Below are 13,654 nucleotides of genomic sequence, written 5' to 3' on the forward strand. Positions count from 1 at the left end.
AAGATGCCATCAAAGCCACACTGCTCACAAAGGCTCTGGAGGAGAATCTTTCCTTGCCTCTTCCAGTTTCTGCTGGCTCCAGCCATTCCTTGGCTTGTGGCTGCATAAATCCAATCTCTAACTGTATTTTAAGGCAGGCTTCTTCCCTATGTCCTCTCTTCTATCTCATATAAGGATGCTTATCACCTGACCTGCCTCTTGAGAAACCTGTATGCAGGTCAGGAAGCAACAGTTAGAACTGGACATGGAACAACAGACTGGTTCCAAATAGGAAAAGGAGTACGTCAAGACTGTATATTGTCACCCTGCTTATTTAACTAATATGCAGAGTACATCATGAGAAACGCTGGGCTGGAAGAAGCACAAGCTGGAATCAAGATTGCCAGGAGAAATATCAATAACCTCAGATATGCAGATGACACCACCTTTATGGCAGAAAGTGAACAGGAACTAAAAAGTCTCTTGATGAAAATGAAAGAGGAGAGTGAAAAAGTTGGCTTAAAGTTCAATATTCAGAAAACTAAGATCATGGCATCTGGTCCCATCACTTCATGGCAAATAGATGGGGAAACAGTGGAAGCAGTGTCAGACTTTATTTTTCTGGGCTCCAAAATCACTGCAGATGGTGATTGCAGCCATGAAATTAAAAGATGCTTACTCCTTGGATGGAAAGTTATGACCAACCTAGATAGCATATTAAAAAGCATATTAAAAGCCAACAAAGGTCCGTTTAGTCAAGGCTATGGTTTTTCCAGTGGTTATGTATGGATGTGAGAGTTGGACTGTGAAGAAAGCTGAGCGCCAAAAAATTGATGCTTTTGAACTGTGGTGTTGGAGAAGACTCTTGAGAGTCCCTTGGACTGCAAGAAGATCCAACCAGTCCATCCTAAAGGAGATCAGTCCTGGGTGTTCATTGGAAGGACTGATGCTGAAGCTGAAACTCCAATACTTTGGCCGCCTCATGAGAAGAGTTGACTCATTGGAAAAGACCCTGATGCTGGGAGGGATTGGGGGCAGGACGGGAAGGGGACAACAGAGGATGAGATTGTTGGATGGCATCACCGACTCGATGGACATAAGTTTGAGTAAACTCTGGGAGTTGGTGATGGACAGGGAGGCCTGGCATGCTGCGATTAATGGGGTCGCAAAGAATTGGACACGACTGAGCGACTGAACTGAACTGAACTGATCATTGGATTTAGTGTCCACTCAGATAATTCAGAATGATCTTATCTGAAGATCCTTAACCACACTGTGAAGAACTTTTTTCCATAAGGTCACATTCGTAGTTGTGGGAATTAGGAGGTGAACATGCCTTTTGAGGGGCCCCCATTTAACCCACTACACTTGATATGAATATACCACACTTTCTTTAACCATTCACCTAATTGAGAGACATTTGGGTTGTTTCCAGGTTTAAGCTATTACAAATAAATCTGCTGCAAACAATCATCTATGGGTTTTCTTTTTTTTTCCTTCGTCTATGGGTTTTCATGTGGACATAAGTTTCTTTTTATCTGCAACAAATTTGATTTCTGGATTGTATGGCAAATATATGTTTAATTTTTAAAGAAAATAACAGGGACTCCCTGGTGGTCCTGTGGTTAAGACTCTGCCTGCCAATGCAGGGGACTCAAGTTCGATCTCTGGTCTGCCAAGATTCCTCAAGCCACAGCTACTGAGCCTGAGTGCAGTAATGAAGATCCAACATATCCATAAATAAATAAATAGTAAATAGAAAGTAAAGAAAAGATCAAACTATTTTACAGAGTGTCTGGCATTTTACATTCCTGCAATGTATATGATTCAGTTTCTTCACATCTTCACCAGCATTTGCTATTGTCACTATTTTTCATTTTAGCTGTTCTCATGTTTGTAATGATGACTCATCATGGTCTTAATTTACATTGTCTCAGTGGCTAGTGACATTGAACTTTGTTTCACATGCTAATATGCCATCTATATTCTCTTTGGTGAAATGTCCCAACGAGTCTTTTGTCCATTTTTTAATTAGATTTTTTTTTTTACTGTTGAGTTTTGAATATTCTTCATTCTAGATTAGAGTCGTCGGTCAGATAAATCGTCTACAAATATCTTCTCCCACTCTGTATTTTCTCTTTTTATTCTCTTAAAAGGATCTTTTCTTTCCTTTTTTTTAAAAAGGACTGTATTTTTGAGTCTTTATTGAATTTGTTACAATTTTGCTTCTGTTGTTTGTGTTCTGGTTTTTTGGCCTTGAGGCGTGTGGGATCTTAGTTCTCTGACCAAGGACTGAACCTGCACCCTCTGCATTGAAAGGCAAAGTCTCAATCGCTGGACCACCAGGGAAGTCCCTAAACAGGGTCTTTCACAGAGCAGAACGTTTTAAATTTTGATAAGGTCCAACTGGTGCATTTATTTTTCTTTTATGGAATATGCTTCTGGTGTCATGCCTAATAAATCTTCACTGAGCCCTGGGTCTTAGACATAGTCTATGTTATCTTCTGAAAGTTTTTCTAATTGTATATGTAAATCTGTGATCATTTTAAGTTAATTTTTGTATAAGGTGTGAGGACTGATTGGTAGGGTTGGGTGTTCTGTTGTTTTCCTATCATTCCTCCATTGAATTCCATGTGGCTGTTCCTGTGTTCTCTATTGTTTCATTGATCTACAAGTCTCTCCATCTGCCAATACTGCATAGCTTAATTACCATAGCTTTGTGATAACCCTTCAGATTGGATAGTGATTTCTCTCACTTTATTCCTCTTTTTCTAAGTTGTTTTAGCTATTTGAGTTCCTTTGCCTTTCCTTAATCAATTTAGAATAATTTTGTCTATATCCACAAAAAAATCCTGCTGGGATTTTGATTGGAATTTCATTAATCTTATATAATGATTTGGGGGAAATTGACATCTTTACTATGATGAGTCTTCCAATCCATAAATATAGAATATCTTTCCATTTATTTAAATGGTTCCTCCCCTCCCCCTCCCAGTTTTTGACCAGGGATACAGCCAGCACCCCTGCAGAGGAAGTGTGGAGTCTTGGTTTTTACCATATGTGTACATGTTTTATTTGGCTTGCATCAAAGCATTTTATTAAGTTAAGTGGAATTGTTTTTTAAATTTAATTTTGGTGTCCATGTATTCATTGCTAATATATAAGAATACAGTTGATTTTGTATTCTGGGCCCTTGATGAATTCACTCATTAGTTCTAGGAATTTTCTGTTTAAATACCTTGGGATTTTCTACATTGATCATAATGTCATCTACAAAGACAGTCTTATTTCTTCTTTTCCAATCTGTATGCCTTTTATTACCTTTCCTATTCTTATTGCATTGGTTAGAACTTCCAGCACTGTTGAATAAGATTGATGAGTGGACATCTTTACCTTATTCCCATTCTTAAGGGAAAGCATTCAGTCTTTTATTATTTAAGTATGGTGTTAGCAGTAGGTTTTTGTAGATACTCATTATCAAGTTGAAGAAATTCCCCTCTAGTTTTCTGAAAACTTTTATCATAAGTGAGTATTGAATTTTGTCAAGTGCTTTCTCTGTATCAATTTATTTCTCTTTAGTCTGCTAATTTGCTGGACTAAATTAATTGATTTTTGAATGTTGCACTAGCATTGCATCCCTGGAATAAACTCCATTTGGTCATGGTGTTTACGCTTTTTACATATTGCTGAATTCTGTGCTACATGCTAATTCGCTTCTTTGCAACCCTATGGACTGTAGCCTGCCAGGCTCCTCTGTCCATGGGGATTCTTCTGGCAAGAATACTGGAGTGGGTTGCCAAGCCCTCTTCCAGGGGATCTTTCTGATCCAGGGACGGAACCCAGATCTCCTGCATCTCCTGCATTGGCAAGCAGGTTTTTACCATTAGAACCACATGGGAAGCCCATTGCTGAATTCTATTTGATAGTAACTGGTAAAGAATTTTTGCATCTGTATCTATACTGAAGGATATTGGTCAATCGTAGTCTTTTCTTGTTTTAATTGTCTTTTTCTAGTTTTGGTATCAGGTAATATTGGCCTCATAAAATGAGTTAGGAACTATTTCCTCTCTTTTATTTTCTGGATAAGATTGTACAGAATTGGTGTTAATTCTTCTTTAAATGTTTGGGGGAATTCTGCACTGAAACCATCTGGGCATGGAGATTTCTATTTTAGGAGTTTTAAAATTATGAATTCAATTTCCTTAGTAGTTAAGATATTCAGATTATCTACTTCATACTGGATGAGTTGTAGTAGTTTGTGCTTTTTTTTTTTTAGTTTGTGCTTTTTGAGGAATTGGTCCTTTCCATCTATGTTGTCAAATGTGTGCATATGATTTTGTCCACAATATTCCCTTATTTGCCTTTTGATATCTGCAGGTTTTTTAGCAGCAGCCTGTTTTATTACCAATATTAAGGATTCCTGTCTTCTCTCTTTTTTGGTCAGTCTTTCTATAGGTTTGTTATTTTTATTGATCTTTTCAAAGAACGAGCTTTTTTGTTTCATTGATATTCCTTATTGTTTTTCTCTTTCCAATTTTGTGGATTTCTGTTTTTTATTATTTCCTTAATCTGCTTTTTTGGGTTTACTTTGTTTTCTACTTCCTTCAGGTGGGAATTTACATTTTTTTCTTGTAGTCATTTATTGTATTAATTCTCAATAAAAATGAAGCAAATGTTAACTTTAACTTTGTAAGGAATTTCTAGAGCAGCTAAATTAATATTCTTCTGATGTGTAAGTTTTTCATGACCAGGAGCATAGGTTATTGGTTTGAGACTTTTCCTCATTAGATTTGAGACTTTTCCTTATATTAGGAAAATACAACCATTTGGGCATATAATTTCCCTCTCAGCACATTTTGATTTATCAACAGTGGTTTTTTTAAAATTATTTATTTTTGACTGTGCTGGATCTTTGTTGCTACATTTGGGTTTTCTCTAGTTGGGACGAGCAGGAGCTACTCCCTAGTTGTGGTGTGAGGGCTTCTCATTGCGATGGCTTCTCTTATTGTGGAGCCGGGGCTCTAGAGCACACAGGTTTCAGTAGTTGTGGCTCTCGGGCTTAGTTGCTCCATGGGATCTTCCTGGACCAGGGGTCGAACCTGTGTCCTGTGCATTGGCAGGCGGATTCTGAACCACGGGACCACCAAGGAAGTCCTATCAACAGTGTCTTGAGGGAATTCCCTGGTGGTCCAGCAGTTAGGACTTGCTGCTTTCACTCTCATGACCCCAGTTCAATCTCTGGTCAGGGAACTGAAATCCTGAAAGCCTTGTGTCATAGTCAAAAAAACCCCAAACAACAGTGGTTTGAGTGTATTTTCTTTTATCATTTTTTTCAGTGGTTGCTCAAGGTATTACATTATATATACATAACTTAGCATGGTGTACTGTCAGGATACTTTATCAATTCACATGAAATGTAGAACCTTTTGTTGTTGCGTAGTTGCTAAGTCATGTCCAACTCTTTGCAGCCCGATGGATGTAGCCAGCCAGGCTCCTCTGTCCTTGGGATTTCCCAGGCAAGGATACTGGAGTGGGTTGCCATTTCCTTGTGCAGGGGATCTTCCCCACCCAGGGATGGAACCCCCGCCTCCTGCATTGACAGGCAGATTCTTTACCACTGAGCCACCAGGGAAGCCCCCTCTGTTTATAATGTAATTGTCTTAAACAATTCCTCTATCTACGTTGAGAACCATATTTTAAAATGTTATAATTTTTGCTTCTATAGTCAAACTTAGAACATTGACATTATAAGCCAAACTTATAACTTAGAACATTGAAAAGGAGAAGGAAAGTTTTTTGTATTTATCCATATAGTTTGCTCTTTTTGTTGTTCTTTTTTTTCTAACCAGTGTTTTCAAGATTCCTTCTGTTACTATTTCCTTTTTGTTTAGGCAACTTCCTTTAGCAATCCATACAGGGTTAGTCCATTCCAAATTAATCACTCAGTTTCCTTTACCTAGGAATGTTTTGATTTTCCCTCAGTTCTGAAAAATATTTTCACCAGGTATGATTCTAGATTGACAGTTCTTTTCTTTTAGCCTTTGAAAAATCTTGTGCTCCTTTGTTTTGGTTTCTGTGGTTTCTGACCAGAAATCTGCCCTCATCTGAGTCATTTTCTCTCTGTAAGTAATGTGTCATTTTTCCTTGGCTGCTTCCAAGATTATTGCCTTTGTGTTTAGTTTTCAGAAGTTTGCCTATGATGTGTTTCGGCATAAGTTTATCCTTTTTGAGGTTTACTTGGCTTTGTGAGTCTATAGATTTATGTCTTTTGCCAATTTGGGGGCAAATTTCAGCCATTGTTTCTCTGAACACTCTCCTCTTCTTCTATGACTCTGATGACATGAATGTTAGAGTTTATATATATATATATATGTACATACACATATTTATTTACTTATTTGGCTGTGCTGGGTCTTAGTTGTGGCATGTGGTATCTACTGCCTTCATTTTGGCATGCAGGATCTTTAGTTACAGTATGCAGGATCTAGTTCCCTGAGCAGGGATCAAACCCAGGCCCCTGCCTTGGGAACATGGAATCTTAGCCACTGGACCAGCAGGGAAGTCCCCCTAGATCTTATGTCATAGTCCCACATGTTCCTGAGGCAATATTTTGGCCTTTTGTTTTGTTTTGTTGTTTTTCACTCTATTTTCATTCTATTGTGCAGATTAAGGTAATTAGCTTTCTAACTGAAGTTTTCAGGTTCACTGATCTTTTCCTGTCTTCTCTCCATTTTACTGTTGAACCCATGCATTGAGTTTTTATTTCTAGTATTATATTTCTGTAATCTAAAATGTCTACTTGGTTCTTGTTTATGTATTATATTGTTTGGCTGAGGCTTTATATTTCTTTGCTGAGAGTTTCTCAATTGTTTCATTTGTTTCAAGTGTGTTCATCATTGAACACATTGAAACATTTTTATGATGGTTACTTCAAAATCCTTTTCAGATAATTATTGTGTCTGTGTCATTTCGGTATTGGGGTCTATAGTCTGTCTTTTCTTAGTCAAGTTCAGATTTTTCTGGTCTTGTTATGACAAGTGACCTTTGATTAAGACCTGAAAATTTTAGATATTGTGTTGTAAGACTCTGGATCTTATTTATAACGTATGTTTCAGTAGGTCTCCTCTAACATTGCTTCTGTCAGAAAGAGGGGATGCTGCCTCCTTACGACCAGGTGGGTGTGGAAGTCCTAGTCCTCCACTTGGCCTCCATTGACATATTCTGCTGGGAGAGGGTGGAAGTTCAGGGGTTCCTTCCCACTTCCTCTATAGTCATTGTGGGGAGAGATGGCCTTCTATTACTGACCAGTGATGAAAGCCCTGAGTGGGTAACTAGGTCTCTTCTGACACCACCCTGGAAAGGAGGGGAGATGCCTCGTTATAGCCTGGGGAGGTCAGAGGTCTAGGCTTTCCACTTGACCTTGGCTGATGGGGGTAGAGGCGGGCTTGGAGTAGAGGGAATATTGTCTAAAGGTTGTCTTTCTAGGCTGCTCCTTTTCTGGCTCTTTGACCGGAGAAAGCAGGCTTTTCTTGGGGCTTTTTTCTGTACCCATTACATTTTGAGGTTGCTGGCTTCTCCAGTACCCGGTCAAACATATTTGAGGCAAAGAGAAAATGTGGCGAACTCACTGCTGAGTCATTTCTTGGGTCTTGAGGTCCCTAGCCAGCCTGAATTCTTCTCTTTCAGAGTCTTGCGTTTGTTTAATATATAATGTTCAGGGTTTTAATCTGTGCTTAGTAGGAGGAATAGGGAAAATAGATCTAGTCCATCCTTTCAGAAGTGGAAGTTCCGCATCCTTTAAAAAATTAAAAGGAACACTTGAAAATCCCATATTTCCCATAAAAATGTAGACTTCAGGTTTCTCCTGAGACACTGGAAGGTAAATCATCCTGGCCTGCATTTCTGCCGGGTAACAATTGGCTGGAGCTGGGCATCCCCTGCTCTGTGATGAGGTTATGTAATAACACTGTAATGAGCTGACTACAGGTCCTTCTCCTCTTGCAATGACTGTATTTATAGTGACAAAAGGCTTGTATTGCTAGTTCTTACATGACTGTAGGAGGCTGAACTTGCTATCTCTGCTTCAGAACTTGTATTTGATCTCCAGGAAGTGTTGGCCACAAGAGAGATTGAATGTGACACCAGGAAAAGAGCCATTGGCAGAATCCTTGAGGATTCTGCTACATCATTGCAAAAATGTTCTCTCTCTCCCGGCACAAAACTCAGCTTTAGCACAGACTGTTCTGAGCAGTTACAGTAAGAAAGAAAAAAAATTCCCCTCTCTCATCTCAGGAAATAGCTAGCTCATTCCTCCTCTTGAGAAACCCCTAATCAGGACATGACCCAGAGTTAAGCTCCCAGCTCATTCTTGTGGAAGCCCTACAGAATGAGCCAGTTGGCCCAGAGAAAACTGTAAGTCAGCAAAAGCCTTGGATGTTCAGTGGCTGCAAAGTGAAGCCCTGAGGGGAAGTAGCTTTGTGTTCTAAAACACCAAAGAATGCTGTGTTGGTGGCTCCAGCCAGACTGGTGATCCCAGTAATGTGGAAGGTTCAACGGATCCAAGGAGAGATCTAAAAATGCTCTGTTTCTCATCATGGATTCAAATAAGTAGTTCTAGATTCAAAGAAGAGCCTGGTAAGCTCTGCCATTTCAGCTCAGCCCAAACCTGCCAGTACTAGCGGGGCAGCAGAATCATCTCAAGGCAGATGTTTTCAAACTTCTGAGCTCTGAACTTATGGTTGCCAGGGGCAAGGGGAGTTGGGCTTCCCAGGTGGTGAAGAACTCACCTGCCAATGCAGGAGACATAAGAGACGTGGGTTCCATCCCTGGGGTGGGAAGAGCCCCTGGAGAAGGGAATGGCAACCTACTCTAGTATTCTTGCCTGGAGAAGCCCATAGACAGAGGAGCCTGGCAGGTTATGTTGCAAAGAGATGGACATGACTGAAGTGACTTAGCATAGCATAACATAGGACTAGTTAGGGAGTTTGGAATGGACATGTACACTCTGCTTTATTTAAAATAGTTAACTAACAAGAACTTACTGTATAGCACATGGAATTCTGCTCAATATTATGTGGCGGCCTGGATAGGAGGGGAGTTTGGGGGAGAATGGATACATGTATATGCATGGCTGAGTCCCTTTGCTGTTCACCTAAAATTATCACAATATCATTAATCAACTATACCCCAGTACAAAATGAAAATTAAAAAAAAAAAGCTTTTGAGTTCACTGACTCCCTTCAGGGGCATGAGGTCTCACGGGCCGCCTAGTCCCTGATACCTTGCACTCCAGCTTTGTCCTGAGAGGGAAACCTCAAGAGAAAGCCATCCACCTTCTGCTGCCTGAATCCTCAGCCCTCCCTGTCCCCAGCTCATGATCTCTGGCCTTCTTTGTTTTGTTTTGTTATTTGGGCGGGGGTGGGGGGGGTAGGGCGGGGCAGGGCTGCATCACACAACTTGTGGGATCTCAGTTCCCTGACTGGAGATCAAACCTGGGCCCTTGGCAATGAGAGCATGGCGTCTTAACCGCTGAACCACCAGGGAATTCCCACCCCTGGTCTTTTATGTGCAAGAACAGCCACCTTGACTCTGACCAGAGCTGAGGAATGATGAGAACCTCTGTGCTCTGTTTGCATAAAACAAAGCCTGACAATTGACAGTGGGCATGGGCTTCACGCAGGAGCTTTGGCTTCCCTCAGGTGATCCGCCTCTGGGGAGGTCAAACACAAAACAAGGTCATCAGCAAGGGCCTCAGTTCAATACATCTTGCCGGCGTGTTTGGCCTGGGACATTATCATTCTCCTTGGCCATAGTGCCATATGCCTGGCCCTCAGTGGCATAAGGGAACAAGAGCACTGGTGTCAGGCTAGGAGGAAGCTCAACTCAGAGACCCTTCAAGAGCCCCATAGTAGAGTAGGAAGGACAGGGAGGGGGTGGAGGGAAAGGAGGAGGCTGAGGGGTAGAGAAGAAGCACCATCAGTACCTATTTCATCTAGTACCTGTTGTGTCCAAAGTAGTTCTGGGTTGTGTGTGTGCATGTATTCACTTAATTGTTAGGGAAATTCTGTGAAGTAAAGAGAATGATCTCTACTTTGCAGCTGAAGGAACTGTAGCTCAGAGAGGGTGTGTGACTTGCGCAAGGTCACACAGCAGGGGGTTGACTCCAGATCTCTCTGCCTCTGTGCAGGATATGTTCCACTGGCCCCTCCAGTTCTGCTCTTCGCTCTTCTCCACCCTTCTCCATGCCCCAGGCGTGATAAGACATCATCAGTGGGCTCCCTTGTCCTCTGACCTCTGTTTAGGTTTGGCCGGTGAGGAGCTGGATGGGTGGGAGATGGGGAGAGAGGAGTGTGAAACCAGGCACTTCTTCCCCAGCCTCCTCCCCCACTGTGGGGCTGCTGCAGGCTGGCAGTTCCTCCCAGGTCCCTTCTGCCCAGCTCCATGTGTCTCTGGCTTCCAGGAGCAGCTCCCTTCTGTGCCTCCTCAGACCCTAAAGTGTTCCATTCTCCGTTGTGGCTTCTCTACATTCTGCCCACACCGCTGTAAGCAGAAAGCTCATTAAACCTTCTTCAAATCTTCCTAAATTGGCTGTGCTGTGTGTTTCCTGTTGGGCCCCTCCGAGGACAGTTCACAGCCTGTACCATAGATTCGGTTTTCAGGTTTAGTCTCCTTAACCCTTCAGAACCTCAACTAGGACTTACTCTGAAGAACACGGGGCAGCATAGCGGCTGGTATCCTTCGTTCTGGCAGGAGCAGGAGAACAGAGCCCGGTGCTATGGAGCTGTCATCCCTCCTGGGGTGGTTGTCACCAGACTCTCCACTGTCTGGGCTGGCAGGACACTTTGCTCAGGCCTCGCTTTTGGAACTGATCCTGGGCCAGATACCCAATCCTGGTGGACACTGCATGCCGCAAACCCCACTCCAGATGTAACTCATCAAGAGTGGGTTTGAGGATACCTGATACTATGATGCAAGTAACATGTCCACTGAACTTGAGGCTTCATTTGGGATTCTGTGGGAACTTTGAGTTCTCCCTCTCTTTCATGGCTGGGAGAACTGCCAGGCAGTGAGAGCCACAGAAGCCCAGGGTTGCTCAGGTCTTTATCTTCTGGCAGATAAGTGTCTTCAAATGAGATGCAGATTAATAATAAATAACCCAGCCTGGATTATTTCTTTGCAAATCTCTCTGCTCCACAAGTGACAAGTGTCAGTTACAGGAATTTGAGTGGTCACTGGAATGGAGTCCTCCAGTTGCCTAGGTTGGGCAGTGGGGTGGAGGAGAGGACACCATTTCAATTGAATCCAGGTGGGGGCCCCAGGGCTGCCCTCCCTTAGGACGGCAGGGACTTTACCTTCAAGGTGACTCTTTTCCAGCCCCTCCTCTGTGTTTTCTCTATTACTCCTCCAGGCCAAGCCTGTGTCCCTGCATTGGTCTCAACTAGTCTCCCTGCTTCCTCCAAGCAACAGATTGTAGGGCCAATATGTGCTTCCTATTAAAAAAAACATAGATCTATGTATGGCTGAGGCCTTTGCTGCTGCCCACTCCAGTATTCTTGGGCTTCCCTTGTGGCTCAGCTGATGAAGAATCCACCTACAATGCGGGAGACCTGGGTTCGATCCCTTGGTTGGGAAAATCCCCTGGAGAAGGGAAAGGCTACCCACTCCAGTATTCTGGCCTAGAGAATTCCATGGACTGTATAGTCTACGGGGTCGCAAAGAGTCAGAAATGACTGAGCAACTTTCACTTTCACTTTGAAACTATCACACTTTTTTTCCCACAACATTGTTGTCTATACTCCAACATATGATAAAAAGTTTTTAAAAAAGACATAGATCCAGTCTTTCTTGTACTTTCCACCCATCCTTCTCAGAGACCACCTGATCAATTTTCCAAAGCTCTGACCACATCATCCCTTTGCTCCTACACTTTCAAGGGCTCCCAATGCCATCAGTAAACTCTCTGTTCATCTCATCTATTCTATCATAGCTCTGTCTTTGCTCTAGCTTGGATATTCCACATTTGGGCCCCACGATTCTTGAGTATTTGTTGTTATTGCTCAGAATGCTGACCAATAAACCATTTATTTCTTTTTTCTGGCTGCGCAACTTGTAGGATCTTAGTTCTTCCACCAGGGATCGAACTTGTGCCCCTGCAGTGGAATCTCAGAGTCCTAACCACTAGACCACAGGGAAGTCCCTTTCACTATAGTTTCAATTTGCAGTTTCCTGGTTACTAGTGAGGACTGAGTACTTCTTATATGCTCATCGATCATTCATGTATCTTCCTCTGTAGAAGTATTTATTCAAGTCTTCTGCCATTAAAAAAACAAGCAAACAAATAAACCCTGAGGTTGCTAGCCTTTTAATTATAGATTTACAGAAATATAATATATGCACATGTGTGTATATACATCCCCTGCCACGATATATGTATACACATACTCTGGACATAAGACGTTTGTCAGATGTATGTATTTTGAAGATTTCTCCCAATCTTGGCTTACCTATTCATTTTTTAATAGTGTCTTTTGATGAATAATGTCTTCATTTTGATGAAATCCAATCTATCAATTTTTTAATAATAGTAACTTCTGTATTCTTTGTAAGGTATCTTTGCCAACCCCAGATCATAAATACATTCTATTATTTTTTTTCTAGAACTGTGCTATTTGTCTGTCTTCAAGTTCACCAGTTCTTTCTTCTGTATTTTCATTCTGCTGCTGAGTCCATCCAGTGAATTTTTTGTTTTGGTTGCTGTATTTTTTTAGTTCAATAATTTCAGATTGATTCTTTTATATATTTCTCTAGTTGCTGAGATTTTTATTATATTTCAAGAGAGTTTGTGATGGCTTGTTGAAGCATTTTTATGATGCCTGCTTTAAAATCTTTGTTAGATAATTTCAACATCTAAAGTCTTAGTGCTGGCATCTATTGATTATGTTTTCTCATTCAGGTTCCTAGTTTTTGGCATGATGAGTGATTTTCTATTGAAAGCTGGGCACTTTGCATATTATGTTAGAAAACTCTGATCCTATTTAAATCTTTTATTTTAGCTGGCAGTCACCCTATTTAGCATAGCATGCAGGTTCTGGCTTAATTTCATCGGCTGTCATTCCAAAGATGATTTAATTTTCAGAGTGCTTGGGTGATATTCTGGTCTGCTTCATTTGTGTGCTACCTGAGACCAAACTGAAAACCTACACAATACTGCACATTATAATTCAGTTCTCAAATATTTGCCATATTGATTCTATTCAGTCTGACATGTGGATCACTCCGGGATTTGCTTTGGACTTCATACACAGGTTTAAAAATCCCTTTCATCAATTTCTTCTCTTGCAAAACCTCCTCTGGATGGATGAGTGACACCTTCTTACTGCTGGGTGGTGGTGTCAAAGTCCTAGGCAGGTTAAAACATGGCAGCTTTCTTCAGAGTGAGCAAGTGAGAAGAGTGAGTGAGACTGAGGGAGAGAAAGAATCAGCAAGATGGAAGTTAACAGTATTTTGTAAATTAATCTTTGAAGTGACACCCCATCACTTTTGCCTTATTCTATTTGTTAGGAGCAAGTCACTCAATCAGGTCACACACAACCAAAGGCGGTTACATAGGGCATCATGTAAAGGTATGGGGATCACTGGGAGTCCTTGTAGAAGCAGCCTACCACAGTCTTCTTTA

This window comes from Cervus canadensis, chromosome 2, assembly GCF_019320065.1.
Source record: "Cervus canadensis isolate Bull #8, Minnesota chromosome 2, ASM1932006v1, whole genome shotgun sequence".
NCBI lineage: Eukaryota > Metazoa > Chordata > Mammalia > Artiodactyla > Cervidae > Cervus > Cervus canadensis.